A 6,827-nucleotide genomic window follows, 5' to 3' on the forward strand; every position below is an offset into this window, starting at 1 on the left:
CATGGTTGCTTGGGTTGGTTTGTTGATGTGTTGTGATGCGAACCGATGTGGTGTACGGTTTGAATGAGAATGATCGTTACGGCAGCGGAGCGGGGATTTTTAAGCTGACTGGCTGGCTCAAGAATTACGCATGTGTGAGACTGCGACCAATGTTTCGTTCATTTTTTTCTTTTTCCTTTCCAATCGTGCTTCATTCTATTTCGCTGCTGCTCTGGTTGCCCATTTTGGTCGGTACGATTTGAGGAGCACAAAATGGACCAATCAAAAATGGGCACATAGTGCATTTTGACAATGCTTGATATTTCACAATTATTCAATTATTTATCTCAAGAAAAATGAAATGTTATTCGTTATGATAGATGCGTAGATATATTTTCTATCAATTGATGCAAAAACTATGGATGGGTTATACCTATGATATAACCGCAAGGGTGACGTAGGACTGCCGTTGGCTTACTAATCATTTGTGTTTTTTCAATTAGCAATGATCGCACTTCGAATGTTCCTCATTGGGTACGATATCGCCGCTGCGCAAAGCTGTTGGTTAAATTATTGATCAAACTAGCGAATGAATGAAACAATTGACTAATTCAATTGCAAACAAATTCAAATTCAAGGCTATTTGGAAAAACGCAAGCGAGTACAAAAGTACTCGCAGCTTGCATTTTATTTGCAATGCCAATTTCCCCATGCCGATTTCCCCAGGCTCCATGGTTTTAAAGTCTGTGTTAGGGAAACATTCCTATTTGCTAAAACACAAACGAGTACAAAAGTACCCGCTGCTTGTACCTATTTTGAAATACCGATTTCCCCAGGCTCCATGGTTTCGAAGTCTGTGTTAGGGAAACATCCATTCATTCCTGCGATGGTACCTCAATCGCTGTTCAATTATAACTGAGTGGATTTCCGAGTGGCGCTCGCTTATATACCGATTGGTGATTCCAATAGCCTGTTGTGAAAGCAAATTTAAGACTATTGAAACAAGTTTTTGGATCAAAAAGTAACAAGTATATAACGCGTAAACATTTTATCTTTCAAATGAAGTGTTTATCATATCATTTCGTTCAGTTGTTTAGGAGCTATTAACGCACAAAATCTCGGTCTCCGGCGTAACGCTTTCGTTTTCGAAACTTTGATTTTACACCCCGGTATAGAAATGAAAGACGTAGTCCTACGTCAAAACCTTTGCGATCTATTGAGAAATGCTCGAGTTATAAGCGTTCCAAATCTTGCATTTTTTCCTAATTGTTCAGTGCCTAGATTTCCATTTCACCCCCTATATCTTCCGGTTAGACGTAGTCCTACGTCAAAAAGCTCTTTAGCAATCTCCTTCTAAATGCAGCCAGTCTCATGATATTTTAAAAAATATTTTTAATTTATTGTCTTTTTTATAGTAAATAGGCTCTTTTAATATGTTTGTCGTGTTATACCGCCATGTTCATGAAATTTTATGAATTTGCTTATAATTTTCAACAACTTTTCCAAATACATCATTATGGTAAAAATATATGTTTAGGAGTTACGTTTGGACTATTGTTTTCACATAGCAATCTTTCGTATTTATCTTAACCAGCATCATATGATCCAAAAAAAAATTGGTTCTGTCCATCGCAATCAATCGCATCACTATAATTTTGGACCTGTCGTTCTGTTCCAATTTCCTTCCTTTGATATGAATAGATAACATATTTCAGAGTTGATATTTTCGATTGATATTTTCGATTTCGGTTTTTATTAATAACTAGCTGACCCGGCAAACTTCGTCCCGTCCAAAATTTGTTTTTTGTTATCAATACCTTCAAACACTCACGTTTACTTACTAAGCGCAAGTTCATGAGTCCAATCGCAGAACTGTTCATTGATTGATCTTCCACCCCGTTGAATTTACCATTTACTAAAACATTCCTAGTATTTCTAACAAAACTCATCATTAGAATATCAGATTATTTTCAGACACAATTCTCGTTCAAGACTTTTGAACCACTTGCAAATAACACGTTCTCCGTTACATGGAATAAATGTTTTATACAGAAAATATGATAGAATAAAGACGCCCCATGTAATTTGTGTTTCATGTGTATGGCAGCCCCTTCCCCTTAGAGAGGGGAGTGGAATGTGGGTGAGTCCCCTAAAACCTTCGCATGACTAATTTGGCTCCATTTGCTTGATTAGTTTTCGAATTATGCTGAAATTTGTTTTTCATTTGTATGGCAGCTCCCCCTTAGAGAGACGGATGGATAGTCTAAGCACCGTAGAAACATTTATTGCACCCTAAAACCTCCATAAGTCTAATTTGGTTTCATTTGCTTAATTAATTCTAAAGTAATGCAGAAATTTTTGTTTCATTTGTATGGCAGCCCTCCCTTAGAGAGAGGGTGGAGAGTCTAACCACCATAGGAACATTTATTGCACCCTGAAACCTCAATATGCCCAATTTGATTTCATTTGCTTGATTAATTCTCGAGTAATGCAGAAATTTGTTGTTTCATTGTATGGCGCCTCCTCTTACAGAGGGGAGTGGAGAGTCTAACCACCATAGAATCATTTATTGCACCCTAAATCCTCCACATGCCAAATTTCGTTTCATTTGCTTGATTAGTTCCCGAGTAATGTAGAAATTTGTGTTCCATTTGTATGGCAGCCCTACCTTAGAGAGAGGGTGGAGAGTCTAACCACCATAGAAACATTTATTGCACCCTGAAACCTCAATATGCCTAATTTGGTTTCATTTGCTTGATTTATTCTCGAGTAATGCAGAAATTTGTGTTTCATTTGTATGGCAGCCCCCCCTTAGAGAGAGAGGTAGAGAGTATAACCACCATAGAATCATTTATTGCACCCTGAAACTTCCACATGCCAAATTTCGTTTCATTTGCTTGATTATTTCTTGAAAAATGTAGAAATTTGTGTTTAATTTGAATGGCAACAACCTAGCACCGCCCCCCCCCCCCCAAGAGAGGGGGGAGAGGTCTGAAACTATCACGAAAACCTCCCCCGGGCCCCAAAAACCCCTACATACCAATTTTCTTGTTGATCGGTTCAGTAGTTTCCGAGTCCATGAGAATCAGACAGACAGACAGACAGGCAGAAATCCATTTTATATATATATATATATATATATATATATATATATATATATATATATATATATATATATATATATATATATATATAGATTATATATAGATTATATATAGATTCTTCAGCTTCATCTTTCCCCTTCTGATTTGCCTATACTGATAACATGTGATACTGGGACATATCATTTCAGCTTCGAGCTCCAGTACTACTAATTGAGTCTAAAGTTCAGGAAACGTAAACAGTCCTGTAATCTTGAATTAAATGTAAAAATTTTACTCCAATTTACTCCAAATGAGCTAATGTTTTGTTTGAATGTGTTGTCAAGTAAACCAGATGCGTCGCAATCATATACTTGATTAACATTCAAATCTTAATTTTCAAATTATGAAACTATCTATTGCCAGAAAATCGATCGAAAACTATTCGCCACATACAATATTTTAAATTTTCGGACGTCAAACCTTTTTTAGAAATTAAACCACCACAGATCTTAAACGACGCAGGCACTCCAACATTAGGTGCAAACTTGTAGATCTTGTAAGGGAATATTTTATTATAATTATTTTATTAACCAAAGAAATTCCATCTTCAGTAGCATACTTTTTTATTTTTCCCTTTTTGTCCTTTTTTGTGTTTGAATTCACTGTATTCTAGTTGCTTCAAAATATCCAGACTTTTCGTAAACCTGACAATTTTTTTTTTGTCCTACTTTCTGTTTATCTTGTCTACTTTCAGATACATAGAAATAAACACAAATTTGAATCCATAAAATCTACCACAAGAAATGCTTCACCAACTATCTTGAAATGGAACTTAACCCTTCACCCCTTTACCCCTTTACAAGTCCGTCGAAGCTAGGCAACGAATCGACTCGAACTTCAGAGAACATAATCTTTACATGAGAAATAACACATTTTTTTTACCTTTGAAAAAAAATTACTATTGGAACAGTTGAAGAAATTGTAGTCAATATGATTGCCACCGCCCGTTAACCCCAAGAACACTGCCTTAAAATTCACTTTATTGCGCTTTTGGTTATGCAAAAATCAAACCAATATTTCTAGTGCAGCGAAAAAAACTATTCTTTCTATAGAGTTTCAAAGAAAAAAAAGAAAATACAACATTTATTATATTGGAAAACCTGCACGATCTTACACAGTAGATCGTAAACAGTACGTCTACAGTGAAAAACTTTTCAAGTTGTTGCATTTTAAACGAATTTAAACAGAATTTTCTGCCGACACTCTAAAATCGTGGTTTTGTTACATAAAAATGCCTCCCAAATTAAAATCAATGGACAGCATAAAAAAGTTCCTTGAACAGTTTTCGACGAGAAAGCGAACATAATCTGGTTAAAAAGAGTTTCTAAGCTGCATGAAGGATGACGAAGAATTGTGGAACAAAATTGTGCATATAGAATTGAATAACTGTCTGCCTGCTTTTAAAAATGATGCTTTTGTTGTCCCTAATATTGTCACGATCTCCTGATTTTTATTTTCATACTACCTGATTTTTGAAAATTATAGTTGGCAACCATGATGACGACATACGCCATTGAAGTCGGTGGAAATTTCCAATCACAAAAATATACTTCGTCAATAATGCTGTGTACAATAAAATGATAAGAATATTCGCTGATGTGGTTTTCAACATGCCTCTGTGGTCAAAGTTTGTACTCCAAATTGAAACATCCCATTTGTGATCTCTTTCATCCCGAAATATATTCACAAAGGCTCACTCACTTCATCACCACACTTGAACGAGACACGAACTACACACTGTATACACTGTTATCGAGGATCTCCCTTTGAAGAATGACCGAACCGTGTGGGTGGTGTGGAAAGCCATTAACTCATTAACTAAATGAACAGATTTAAACTCAGAGATTATCGGAGGGGCGTAGCAAACCTTGAATCCCGAGCGTGATGATGGAACCGAGACATCCGATAGTGGGCAGGGAAAGTGTAAATTTCCCGAATCCGGCCGTGCTCGTCTGTCTTCCCGGGAGGAAAACATGAAACGGTTTCATCAGAAACAGTCCCTGCAAGATTGTTCGTTCTGGATAAGGAATCAAAGGTAACAGAATAGAAAGGCTGATCCTTATAATGAATGGATCCGAAATGGATATAATGAAACTCTTATCATTGTTTGGAAACGCCATTCCGACGCTACTTATTCCAACTTTTGACCAACGAATGAATTTGATTATATTTATCAAATCAGACATCCAAAAATATATATTGCCTTTGTAGCGGATCTTCAAAGATTCCGTCACTGTGAAACGAAGTGTTAATAAAATACTCTCTTAATTAATCAATGGCGAATCTTTACGTGCTCATTATTCCGGTGGAGAGCAGATAAATCAACTGATTGAAACGAACTTCATTATGTTGATTAAGGAGAGTATTCGCGAAATTGACACGGTTTTACGATCTTACAATTAATTAACAAATTATCCCGGGAAAGTTTCTGGCGAACAGTTGTGGAATGTTTATGCCTGTTTCATGTCTCATTCTAAATTGAATATTCCTTCTTCTGTCAAAGTTTTAAACCCGGTTGATATATTTGGTTCGAGAAGAACACATTTTTCCGGCAGATATAATAAATGTAAAAAAATTGAAAAAGGTTATGTCAAAATTATAGATTTATTTTTCCCAAACATTATATTGAATATTTTATCCACAAAAGGTAGGGAAACGATTCACTGGTTGCGATTGCTGACTTCACCACAAAAGTGTTCCCCATCATTTTGTATTTCCATATTAAATATGACCGCATTCTGTGCCATACAACCTGCTTTCTCGTAGAATCAGAGCGTTTGTTTTGCAATAGTCTTCACGAGCACAACTTTTTAATTACTTCCTCGCAATCAGTGAATCCGCACGAATGCGTGCGCTCATCATACACACATATGAAGATAAATATTACCTGCTTCCATTAAAATTCAAGTGGAATTTCTTTTCAACCCATCGAACGAACGCAACTCCGGTCACAATTTTATCCCATATTTGCCATTCGGGAAACAACATTGCGCATTGCCTATGATGAATCTTCCCCTTTTTCCGAGAGAGAGAGTATCGTTGTGGCAAAGTGTTTACTTCTGCGTCTATGTTTGCCCTCTCGTGGATGGTCGAATGAAAACCAGGAATCATAACCATTTATGACAGACAATGATGCGCCCCACAGTCATGCGAGGGCATCCGGTGGACTCATCTGTAAAGCCCACCTTATGATGCTTTTTTCCCCGAGGATAGAGTTTTAATTAACATTTTCTGGTGCTTTGCCTGGGCTCGGTATTAAATTTGCGGTGGGATGCGTTTTTCAAAAGATTCGCACGTGGCACAAAAAGAAATAATTATTTCGCTGGAATCCGTACTCGTGTGTCACGCAATGGCAAAATTTCTAAATTTTTTAACAAAATCCATCAATTTTCTTGTCTCCGCAACGGAAAATTGCAAAGCAATTTGTGCTTGTCGCCAAATCAATTTAAAGTACTCAACGACTAGGGAGAACAACTGTGAGTGCAGCGACCAAACTCTTCCAACCAAAATTTATCGATAATAATTTGTCAACGAAACGTTCCTCTCTATAGTAACTGCACCATCAATCGAAGCTGTTCAATGCTAGCTGACAAGAGGGATTTGTTGCGCAAGAAAATCTAAATCGCTTTTCGCGGGATGTAAAGCACAGTTGGTTCAACCCATTATGTACGAGCAAAACTTTGCGCATTCGAATTTATACATTTC

The sequence above is a fragment of the Toxorhynchites rutilus genome, chromosome 3, assembly GCF_029784135.1.
Source record: "Toxorhynchites rutilus septentrionalis strain SRP chromosome 3, ASM2978413v1, whole genome shotgun sequence".
Classification (NCBI taxonomy): domain Eukaryota; kingdom Metazoa; phylum Arthropoda; class Insecta; order Diptera; family Culicidae; genus Toxorhynchites; species Toxorhynchites rutilus.